Source organism: Ascaphus truei, chromosome 2, assembly GCF_040206685.1.
Source record: "Ascaphus truei isolate aAscTru1 chromosome 2, aAscTru1.hap1, whole genome shotgun sequence".
Lineage (NCBI taxonomy): Eukaryota > Metazoa > Chordata > Amphibia > Anura > Ascaphidae > Ascaphus > Ascaphus truei.
Window position 1 is genome coordinate 271,846,767 of NC_134484.1, and position 12,573 is coordinate 271,859,339.

General features: G+C 40.8%; 1 protein-coding gene across 19 annotated transcripts in view; it reads right to left on the bottom strand.

Annotated features, from left to right (window-relative positions):
- CTNND2 (catenin delta 2) overlaps positions 1-12,573 on the bottom strand; it is a 1,535,845-nt gene that overhangs the window by 143,047 nt on the left and 1,380,225 nt on the right. The gene's annotated exons all lie outside the window — the stretch shown is intronic.

Below are 12,573 nucleotides of genomic sequence, written 5' to 3' on the forward strand. Positions count from 1 at the left end.
GCGCCAGCAAGGCGTGAAACGCGTTAGAGACACAGGTTTTTTCCTGCACCCATACCTGTCTGCACCATGATTTTCTAATAAAGAACTTTTATTTTCATCATACTGCTGCTGTCCTGTGGATCCAGTTCTTTGCTGTGCGCTGCACTTCTACATCTGTGGCTACCCGAATCATTTCTACCAGCAGAAGCACGCATTCCAGAAGGCACAATGGGCAAGGTCACGTGAGTTGTACCTTTAAACAGTACATAGAGGTATTTTATTAGTGTGTTTATGCAAAGTGTCAGTACCAGTCCACATTGGCAGTGAGGGGGTGGGGCTCATATATCTCCATTACCCACACTCACCAGGACATTTATTCAGGTCACAGACCACACACTCACCCATATAATCCTCACTCAATTATATACCTCAAACCCAGCCTACTCCCTTCAATCAAGAAATTATCGTTTATTACAAATCATGTCACTTGAGCACTATATCTGAACAATGTTCTTCTACCTGGTCACTGTTGGTAGCTAAAGTGCTTATTACCATATGATTTGCATATGAAGAAGCCTAAGGCCTGTTATAATTTAAGATTCCCTTATTTTTAAGGAAAATGGCTGAACAACTTAGTGTTAAGTAGCTTTGAGAATATACCTTACGTTAAAATGAGATGACGTAGCGAAAACAAGTTTGTGACGTTCTGAGGCTCTACCCCTTTTTATATTACCACAAAATATCAGATTTATGTTGCATGCCTACTATGATGTTATATTACAATATTAATTCTTGCAAAAAATGAAAAATACAGTGTTGACTGTCTTCCTTAATGGAAAATGAATTGATAGAATGAAACTGATGAAATGAGAGTAATGGCATGCATGGAAAAAGATGCAGCAGCTTGCATGAAATTACAACATTTAAAGGTGTTCTCCTGATAAAAAGTAAAGAATGTTTTTAATTAATAAAACTTCCAGTGTTATACATTTATATATTTCAAAATAACCCTCCCATGGACATGCAAATTCAACCCCTTCTTTGGCTCAAAACCTTTCCATTTCCATTCCCTGATGACACTTTTTTAATGCTCAGTTACCACCAGATTGTTGACAGTTTTATACAGTTGTAATTGATTAATAAATCAGTGTTTACATAATGTTAATTGCTGTTACCATGGTATGGTTATTAACAGTATTATTGCCATTAATTTAGTTTTAATAGCGCGAAAGAGTGAAGACTGTATGCATTCCACTTAGCAAGTACCAAGCAGAGCAGAGATTTTTTAAACATTTCACAAATGTATTTTTTTTAAATGCTTATCGAAAGGAATAATAATAGCATTATGCACCAACTGTTTGCATCTCAACAATTCAAAGAGCAACATCAGAAACATCTAAAAATGGAAGAAAAGATTTGCTTTAACAATTTCAAAGTTACCATATCGCGGTTACACTTATACTCTCCCAATCAGTGCCCACTTCATTTGAAGTTTGAACTTCAAATGTTATTCTGTTTCCTCTTTCTTTCAATCTTTCTTTGTAACCTTTGAAATGGCTGTAGGCTGATAGCTTGCCAGGAAAGTCCTGTAAAATGAAAGTTCTTAAGTAGTCGTACAAGAGAATGAGCAGAATGTAAATCTGCCTAGAATCTCTATGTGTTATTTAGCACATTGTAAATACATATCCAATTTCAATGAAGAATAGCTTAATGTACAGTTTATAATGCACTGAAAGCTTTCCTTAGTCCCAGCCTCAAAGGCTTTGCTCAAAGCAAGCTTTGTGTCTTATGCTGTGGCTTTTAAGGCAGAAGTTCAATAGGTGCATTAATACAATCTGCACACTGACAAGTGATTGCAGAAGAGTACTCAAGATGAAAAGTTCTTTGTGGAAGATCATGTGACCAGGCAGGCACTAGATACAATTGGTGCACTGCTAGAGAGAGTGAAAAAGGGGTGTACCAGAGCCTGTCTCAGAACAGGAAGGGGATGTGACTTTGTAAATGGTTACAATAGAAACACAAATGCTTGTTACATTAGAATACATTAAAAAAAAAATTATGCTACAGTATTTTCTCATAGTACAGAACTGATTAAAAAAACACACATGCAGGATATTGCTTGAACTGCAGCTTTAAAAGAAGGAAGATATATGATTCTTTTCAAGTATATCTGCTATCAGCTTGAAGAAGAGTGCATTTTGTATTGACTGTTTTTAAGGCAATTGAAAATGTACAAATATGTGAATTCACAATGTGGTTGTCCTCAAAATCAACACACAAACCCAGCAAGCTCAAACGCCCACACCCACCTAATCTTGACTATATGTAATGCCACATAGAGTGCCACTGGGCTGTCCTCAAAATCAAGAGCAGGTCCTCAGAGACTAATGTGAAACAAAGGCAGCTTATCTTTAGCAGATAATTAAACAACTAAAGGTTATATAAAATGCAAGGAAAGCACCAATGATTTTGACCATTGTTTGAATGTAGTGTGTAAAGATTTCGGATTGGAGATACAGTAGTAGGTTATTCATGAAGTCCAAATGCTCTTTTAAAAGACCCCACATCTAGTTCTCTGTTACCAGAAACCAACTATTTAAAGCTAAAGTCCGCTCTACTCACCATAAAATATAAATGTATTTTTTCTTTTTGCCATTGCAAAGTCATATAGCTTTTGCATTAAGCAAACTCAACATATTAAGGGTCTACTGTACTGTATATTGTCCTAATATATCATTGCGTTGCCTAAGACAGTAACAAATGTTACTGTATTTTCCCTGATTTTAGAGCATATTCACAAAGCTAATTATATGCAATAAACGACGTCCATTGTATATCTCATTTGCATAGACTTACACAAAGTGTAACTTTGCGTTAACTTCCAATAATGTGATGTGGGGTGTGCCTTAGCTTCACTTCTATCCAGACCCTGAAATAGGTGTCTAACTAAAGTATAAAAAGAGAGGAAAGCAAGGGAAATAATGCTGGAAGTAAAGCCGTGTTAGTTAAGTCATACCTAAATGAGCCTTTGAAGATAAACAGTAAGGCTTTATGTGACGTTAATTTACAGTAGGATAACTTTAGGGGTGTAGTGTTGTGAAGGTTTTTAGGTTATGCATCATCTTTTGTAGTTCCCTAAAGGGAGGTGAGCAGGACAACTAGACCGCCAGCTGTTGGTAATTCCTGTCACACACACCCACAGTCACATGGGCAAGCGTGTAAGTCAAGGGTGCGTAAAGTGGGCGGTGGGGAGAATTCCCAGGGGGGGTGCACCGGCTACAGTGGTCCCGCGATCTCCCCCAAGGCATTTAAAGTAAATGCAGAGGAACCGCGTGAGGCCTCTGCAGTTTCTCCTACCTGGTCTTCGGCGACGCGTCACCGTGGTAATCCGGCGTCAAATGACATTGCAGGGTTACGTGACATCACATTGCCATGGCAACATGACGTCGCATGACCCTGCAATGTCATTTGACCCGGAGCCGAGCAGGAGCGCTAGCCGGGAGGTGAGCAGGCAGGGAGGCACAGGATCAAAACTTTGTGTACCCTGGTGTAAGTGACATGGCGTTTTTGTCAATCAAGTGTTTTTTTTTTTTTTTTTTAAACCTTATCCCCCCCTGTGCTTACCATTGTGTGTGACAACAGTTATTGAACACAGAGTGACATCAGACAACCAGGGAAGCCAGAGGAAACAATTTTGTGAGCTTCAGCAAGTGTCCCAATAGCACTGCTTCAAATCTAGCGTCAAATGACACACCAGCGTTATATTAATGAATTAGTACAATTTGGGCTAGGAGGGACTGCCCCTTTACACAGATGTTTAATGCTTTCAAGGTTTGTATGATAAAATTATGAAGCAGCTAGAGTTTATTTCACTAGAACTGCTTGCGATGACAAACACAATGATTTGTAAACATGAACAACCCAGGGCTCTATGTACTAAGGAATTTTGGAGCACTTTGCACTTTATTTCTGTGATGGTAAAGATGTTTCAAGAACAACATTAGTGTTGGACTACCTGGGCAGCCTCTGATAATATAACTGAGGTTTGCAATGTATCCACAAGCACTTTAAGACAAATTCCAATTTAATGTCACTGGCTCTGAAGTGAATGAATCCCAGAGTCAGCGCTCACCTTGTGAACTTGTGTAAGTCTCATTATCACCCCGTGCCTCCAAATTAGATTGTAAATCATGGCAGGGACTCGTTGCGCTTGAAAAATGATATATACAGCGCTGCGCATAGGAGACACGTTATTAATATTATCAGTGCACCTGTGATGTCATGAATATTTTTAGTGCAGAATATTTTCATTAGCATTCTTAAAATGCATTGGCAATATATTATCTAAACATAAAGGTGCCAGTGCAAATGTCTCAGGAAAACCCTATTGCCTGTACGGAACATTCACTATTTATGAAATGAGGGGACTTCAAATTAAAGTACAGAAAAAAATAAGATGTGAATAATTTTGAAGTTTGGAAATGAAGTTATATATATGCATGGGGAATTGTACCTGTATTGCAGTATTGAATAAAGATTAAATAGCAGACATATTCAAATGCAAAACTTTTTTGGTACAATACTCATAGAAACTGCTATAAATATACTCTTTCATTTCTTCTTTTATCTTCCCTGTACAGATGTGTCGATCTCAGTTTGATTTTTTACACTGGCAGTCTGCTTACCCATATGTTTGCATACATAAATAGATGTTTGTTCTTGCTGCACAGTACATTTTAAGAACTGTTTCCAGCAACTAAATTAAAAAAAACTGTTTAATTGCAATGATATGAAAATCACAGGATAGTACATTATGTACCAGATGGAGGTAAGAGGTAAGATTATGAACATAAACCCTTTATTCACGAACAATGCTTGCAGGATAAAATGAAGGGTCTTACTCACTAATCAATGGTAAATGATGTTAGATTGCTTGTGTTCTGGTAATTTTAAAGCCCACAATATTTAACATCAAAGCAACAACACCAGATTTATCAATGACAAAAATGTAAGTGGTTTCTTTGGGGATATCTTTCTCTATTAAATACAGTGCTGTTTTTATAACATGTTTACAGCCTTGACACTTTAATAGGCATACTCCTAATCAAATAATTTGTTGATGCTATAACTCAGCGGTGCGCAAACTGGGGGGCGGGCGCGAGATTACCGGCGGGGGGCGCGGGGTTTACAGAGGCCCCGCGCGCTTCCCTAAGGCACATAAATTAAGGGCTGGGGGAGCTGCAGGGCCTCTATAAACAATACTTACCTTGATTCAGCCGGCATCTGGAGACGGGTCGCCATGGCAACGCTGCGTCAAATGACGCCACGGGCCATGTGACATCACGTTGCTATGGCAACGTGATGTCATGACGCCCAGACGCTGGGAATCAAAGGAGGGAGGAGGAGGGAGGGGGGCGCGCGGAGAGGAGGACATCCGGCAGGGGGGCGCAGGGAAAAAAGTTTGCGTCCTCCTGCTCTAGCTAATAACAAATAAATAACATATTTAGTTGAAACAGCTATAAAAACACAGAGCTTTATAAAGAATATACATTATTATTCTATTGCAAATAAAAACAGAACTACTTTTCAATATCTTGTCCCTTATCTACTAGCAGAAAGAGCAATCTTTACTTAGACAACTCAAGTGAATACGCAGTCAAGGTGTCTCACGGCTCAGCACTGCTTAGTTAATATGGACCGAAGTGTGCTTTTAATAGCAACACCATTTTCTATTTGCAATTGCATGGAAAAAAAACTGTCAGGCACATTTACCCACCTAAAACGTGGCTTGTTTTTTATATGCAGATTGAAGAGAACAAAAAATGGCGAACGAGTTGCAGAATTTCATACTTCCCATTATATGTGCGCAACATACTATGGGGCCTATGCTACTAGCTTCGATAACTTTTCCATGTCGAACGGTGTGGCATGTTCCCATCGAACCGTTTGTCATTTGTGTTAGCACGGTATTCAGAAAGAATCTGAAACCATTTTCACAGATCACAAACCGTGAGGTAGGAAAATGCCAATACCGCTCGGAGTAGCAACGATGGTATCTTAGCCTCTCTCAAAGTCTCTCAAACGATCTGGCTGCAGTCTGTAAGAGCTGCTTAGAAAGCTGCTCAGAGAGAGAGAGACGCATCTCCCTGTACAGTTCACACAGGTGATCGCACTGCTTTTATTTACATGTTAATACTAGCGTACACAACACATGGTAAGTTCAAACAAAGCTAAAAAAAAAAAAACAAGACCCCCCGACCACCTTCGTAAGAGAATACTCGCAGGTCTATTACTCATCTTATCAGAAGAAAAAAAGAGGAGTAGTGAGACTAATTAAGAAAGGAATTGCCATCCAAGTACAGAATGAAATTAGCGACACCCAAGGCAGATACATTATATTACATGGTACTATAGCATGGAGGACAGTTTCTCTGGTTAACATATATGCCCCCAATGAACAGTAATTTGATTACCTGAGAGAGATAAAGGACAAATTGATGCTTTCCCACTAAATTCTATTATCTGGGGAGGAGATTTTAACATGGTTCAGAACCCAGACATTGATAACATTGATCAATACAATTTACAGGACAACTCTTGTGCAAAGAAGCCAGAAAATGTTAAAATATGACAAAAAGATATCCTCGGACTGATGCCTGCAGAGTACTAAACAATATAACCAGAGACTATACTTTCTATTCGCCCCCTCATGAGTCCTATTCAAGACTAGACTATTTTTTGGTAGGCCCTGAAATAATGGCAGATATAGCTAAGGCTACAGTTGGACCTAACACATGGTCAGACCATGACCAGTTACAATAAAACTTAACATATCCCAAACAATCCCCAGGCAGTTCTATTGGAAACTCTATTCTAGTAGCTTCGATAACTTTGCTGCCATCTCGAACGGTTTGTCGTTTGTGTTATGGTATTCAGAAATAATCTAAAACCATTTCCACAAGTCACAAACCGTGAGATAGAAAAATGCCAACACCGCTCCAGGGATCTCCCAGTTTCGAAATATTTATTTTTTTATGTGCCAGTGGGTCTGGTCACCTTCGGGAAATCAATATGGCCACCTTCCAAGCTTTACTTTCACGGGAAACCGTAATACCATTTACTTTAATTTCACTGTCACAGAAAAAGGTAAATATCTCAGGCACCAGGTGTGGTTCAGCTCCAGGGAACCGCTAGGTTTCCATTATGACTTTTTTTTTTTTTTTTTTTTAAATACGAGGTGAAATTGCTGTTTTAAGCTACGGCGTGGCAGCAATGGTATCTCAGCATTTCTCGAAGTTCTCCCCCATATGATCTGGCCAGTATGTAAGAATTGCATAGAGAGCCACATCTCCCTGCACAGCTCTCACAGGTGATCGCACTGATTTTTATTTACATTTTAATACTAGTGTACAGTAGTAGTAGTAGTGTAGGAGCAGGGGGTTTCCGGAGCTGAGCCGCATTTTTCAGGTCCGGGGAACCCCTGCTTGCCGAGTTACAGGCCCTGGTTTGGACAACCTAAAAAAAACCCACAAAAAATACACAACAAATAAAAAAGCACCCCCAGGTGGGGGTCTCTTATACCCCGTAATGTAGCTGTATTTGTTTGTTGGCTCCATTAAATTACTTTTTTTAGGGTCATATCTCTCCTTGACTTATTTACAGTTTTTTGCTTTTTCCTGAGCAACGGTGCCTGCTTTTTCTTTGTCCTCACGTTCAATCTCATCAGAAAAATCGGATGCACACCCCTATCTGGCAGAAGAAGATTCTGGGACAACACCTACTCCTAAAAGTGAGTCATTTATATCTTTTGCACAACTCCACTCTGATAATTTATGCTGGGACACTTTCAACAACAGTGTGGCCCCTTACTGCAGTGTTTGTGGGGGCCTTAGCCCACTAGTCAGATTGTATGGAGAAGTGATTTATATTGGACTGTTTCCCATTTAATCTATTATCAGGGGTCATCATCTCAGGAACATTATATATTATTGAACTGAACATTCAAACTCTGTAGGTTTTTCTTGGAAGCACCACACATTTTCGCTTTTTCTAAATAAAAAAAGCAATCACCAAAATAAACACAATTAAAAAAACAATCAATTACAAAAATCAAGCAACCACAAAAACACAATAACAAAAACCAAGCATCAAAATACGCAATAAAAAGAAATATAATCAATGTTTTTCTTACTTTTGACGTCTTCAGCCTCCAATTCCAAGTCCTGCAGCAACAGCAGGAACCTCTTGACACTCAACGCAATGCTCCTCAACAGCAGGTAAGTCCTTCTTCTTTTTATCTTTATCTTTATATTCATCTTCATGTTGTAATCCGGTAGGCGGATGTTGTCCCCTCAGTTTCTTAAGGTTAAATGAGACAAGAAATGCCTTATATAAGGGCTGTGACGTCACATTTGAGTGTCAGATTATACAGCCCCAATCCGATTGGAGGCTGTACCATTGACAGGTTATTTTTTTCAGGATGTGGCGTCCTCTTCAACGGAGGTACGTCAGAGCCTTAAAACAAAATGGCTCCCATCACATGGTACACCCCCAATGTGATTGGTTGAAGTACCATGTGACAGCTTCCAATTTTTTTTTAAAGGATGTGACATCTTAAAGGGATGATGTCACATCCTTTTTAAAAAAATGGCGGCCATCACATGGTACTTCAACCATTCATATTGTGGGTGTACCACACAGTATATCTCACTATCCGATTGGTTGAAGTACCATGTGATGGCAGACATTTTTTTTAAAAGGATATGACATCATTCCTTTAAGATGATGTCACATCCTTTAAAAAATGGAAGCTGTCACATGGTACTTCAACCAATCAGATTGGGGGTGTACCATGTGATGCCATGTGAGTGGAGCCATTTTGTTTTAAGGCTGTGACGTACCTCCCTTGAAGAGGACACCACATCCTGAAAAAAATAACCTGTCACATGGTACAGCATCCAATTGGATTGGGGCTGTACCATCTGACACTCAAATTGGACATCACAGGCCTTATATAAGACCTGTTCCATCTCATATGACCTTAAGAAGCCAATGGGACAACATCCGCTTATTGGATTACAATGTACAGATGAAGATAAAGAAAAACAAGGAATTACCTGCTGTTGAGGAGCATTGTGTTGAATGTCAAGAGGTGTCTGCTGTTGCTGCTGGACAAATGTCAAAAGTAAGAAAAACTTTGATTGTATTTTTTTTTCATTGTGTATTTTTGATGCTTTTTTTTTAATTGTGTCTTTAGATGCTTGTTTTTCATCAATTAAAATTTAATTAAGTACATTTTAAACTTTAATATGTACTTTACAACATTAGCTTTTATTATAATTTTATGCATGTATATATATGTGCTTGAGTTTGTGTATAAAGGTTTTCTGGTGGCTCTCCTTACACAGCCTTAACAACCAACTCTGCAGAGATTAGAACATATGCTACAGTATCTGCACAATTATAAGGAAACCTATTTAATCTTATAATAGAAAATTCTGCCAAAACCCTCAGTGGCAAAGCAATACAATTTACTAAATCATATTATGTTATACAGTTCCTTTTTTGTATTGCAACAAAATCACCATATACAAATATGTAGCAACATCATGTTTTCCTCAGTAAATGTGATACAACCTTTTCATTTTGATTTAACATGCCACTACTCATCAATGTATTGCAGGCCTCTTTATTAACTATGAAGAGTTAAAATGATTGCCTGAAAAATGATAATTGACATTTGTGTTTAGAGCAGAATTCATGACAATCTTTTTCTATTTGATTTCATGAAGACCTTATAGAACACTGTTCCTAGAAATGATGGGCACAATGGAGTTTATTCATTCAACTGTGATAGTCCAGGTCGAGGCTTTATCGCACGGAAATCCCCAATGACTTCATTAGAAGTTTCTGTGTGCCCTGATCACAACTATCACAGTTTAATGAATAATCCCCAATACAGCCATAATCTGATGGACTGTAGTTTTACTGAAAGCAAAGTAAACACATGGAGCAGGCTTCCAGCAGACGTATGGTGGGTAGGAACAGACACAAAGTAAGGATACTTTTTATACAGTCAGAGACATCCTACTGTATGTTGGTAAGATTTGGAATGTATAATTTTGCAAAGTAGGGAAAATTGACAAATGCATGGGACACGTGAGGTCAATTCCCATGTCTCCCTATTTTAATAATGTATATAGTTTTGAACAAGCAGACAGGCCAAAGGCAAGCACTGGCTCTTGAACTATGTTCTTCTACTTCAGAGACTACTGTGTAGTAAAAAAATTATAATGAAGTATTGTAAAAATACAGTATTTGTTGTACACTAACTGATGAACAAAACATGAGAAGTGCACATGTTCCCAAATGTTACATACTGTATAGCATTAAAGTTGTTTGAAGTAGCTGAAAATTGCTTTCTCTTAGCCTCTGTACTCTCTCTGCCTTGGAATATATTTGGCAGAAAAACGACAGGGCACAAATGATCTCTGGTTATATATGAATAAAACAGAGAGCAAAAATCTGTATGACGATGTAAGGTGAATTGAGAGGCTATTTGATTACACTCGCATGTTGTACGAAATGTCTTTAAGCAGTTTAACACCCTCCTTTGTGCATGTAGCGGGTCTCTTTCTGTGCTGCTGGAACTCAAGGATCCCCCATGATCAAAGAAACAAGAAGACAAAAATACATAGCACAATACTGTTTATAAAATGTAAAATATATATAGAGAGGTGCTGTAGGTGCACTCACATATTTACTAAATGCTTGAAGATTTCTCACGTGAGTGGAATAAAATAGTGTCTCAATTCACCTTACATCGTCATACAGATCTGCACTACATTCTCACTCTGTTATTCATATGTAACCGGGAATCATTTGTGCTCTGACGTTTTTCTACCAATTGACCGAGGGACAATCCAACAAGCTGCATTTTTCCTCAAGGGTTATATTGTACATTGTTTTAAAACTTTTTCACGTAAAAAAGAAAAAAAAATATATAATATACAGGTAAACCCCGTTATAGCGCGGTCCTCGGGGTCCACCCCAAGACCACCGCGTTAGTAACGGGGTCGCGCTAATTTAAAAAAAAAAATGGCCACCGTGCACCTGTTAGGGAGGGAGGGAGGGAGGAGGGAAGGAAGGAAGAGTCCTGCACAACATGCGGCCCGTCTGGCCTCTCTGTGGGGCCCGCAATGACTCTGGCCGGGCGCCAGTTAATTAAATAAATTTAAAAAAAAAAGTTTAAAAAACAGTGGCGATTCATCCCTCCTCCCTCCCAGCCCCCTCCCAGCCCCCTCCCACTCCCCTCCTCCCTCCCTCCCAGCCCCCTCCCTCTCCCTCCCAGCCCCCTCCCTCTCCCTCCCAGCCCCCTCTTCTCCCTCCCAGCCCCCGTCAGCCGTGTGTTTTTTTTCTTCCGGAGAGGTCAGAGCATGAGGGGGCGGGGCTTAGGCTTAGTACCGGGGAGAGAGGATGTGCTGAGCTGATCTAAGGTAGGGGGGGAGGTGTGTGTGTGTGTGTGTGTATGTGTGTGTGTGTGTTGTGTGTGTGTGTGTGTGTGTGTGTGTGTGTGTGTGTGTGTGTGTGTGTGTGTGTGTGTGTGTGTGTGTGTGTGTGTGTGTGTGTGTGTGTGTGTGTGTGTGTGTGTGTGTGTGTGAGAAAAACGGGCTGGTGGGGGGGTGTGTGTGAAAAACCGGCTGGTGGGGGTGTGTGTGTGAAAAACGGGCTGGTGGGGGTGTGTGTGTGAAAAACGGGCTGGTGGGGGGTGGGCTGCTGACATGTGAGGGGGGGTGGGCTGCTGACATGTGAGGGGGGGTGGGCTGCTGACATGTGAGGAGGGGTGGGCTGCTGACATGTGAGGGGGGGGTGGGCTGCTGACATGTGAGGGGGGGGTGGGCTGCTGACATGTGAGGGGGGGTGGGCTGCTGACATGTGAGGGGGGGTGGGCTGCTGACATGTGAGGGGGGTGAGCTGCTGACATGTGAGGGGGGTGGGCTGCTGACATGTGAGGGGGGTGGGCTGCTGACATGTGAGGGGGGGGTGGGCTGCTGACATGTGAGGGGGTGGGCTGCTGACATGTGAGGGGGTGTGGGCTGCTGACATGTGAGGGGGGGTGGGATGCTGACATGTGAGGGTGGGGTGGGCAGCTGACATGTGAGGGGAGGTGGGCTGTTGACATGTGAGGGGGGGTGGGCTGCTGACATGTGAGGGGGGGTGGGCTGCTGACATGTGAGGGGGGGGCGTGGGCTGCTGACATGTGAGGGGGGGTGTGGGCTGCTGACATGTGAGTGTATTCTCTTTTCTTGGGGTTGAGGAGGAGCGCAGGATAAGAAAAATCGTAGAATGTTACTGCATGTCAGAGATCCATCTCTCTCTGACTGGAGCCCTTTGTGTAACTGGGGTCAGGATGCCTCTCAGTGGAGTGGAAGATATGTAAGTGAAAGAAACCACAAATAGTGCATACTGTATAAACTATAAATATGTATTAATCACAAATGTTCAGGAAACTCACCCGGTGCTTCACTTTGACTTGCACCTCACAGTGTAGTTCCGCATCAGTCTCTGCCGTCGCGTCACTTCTGGTTTCGCGTC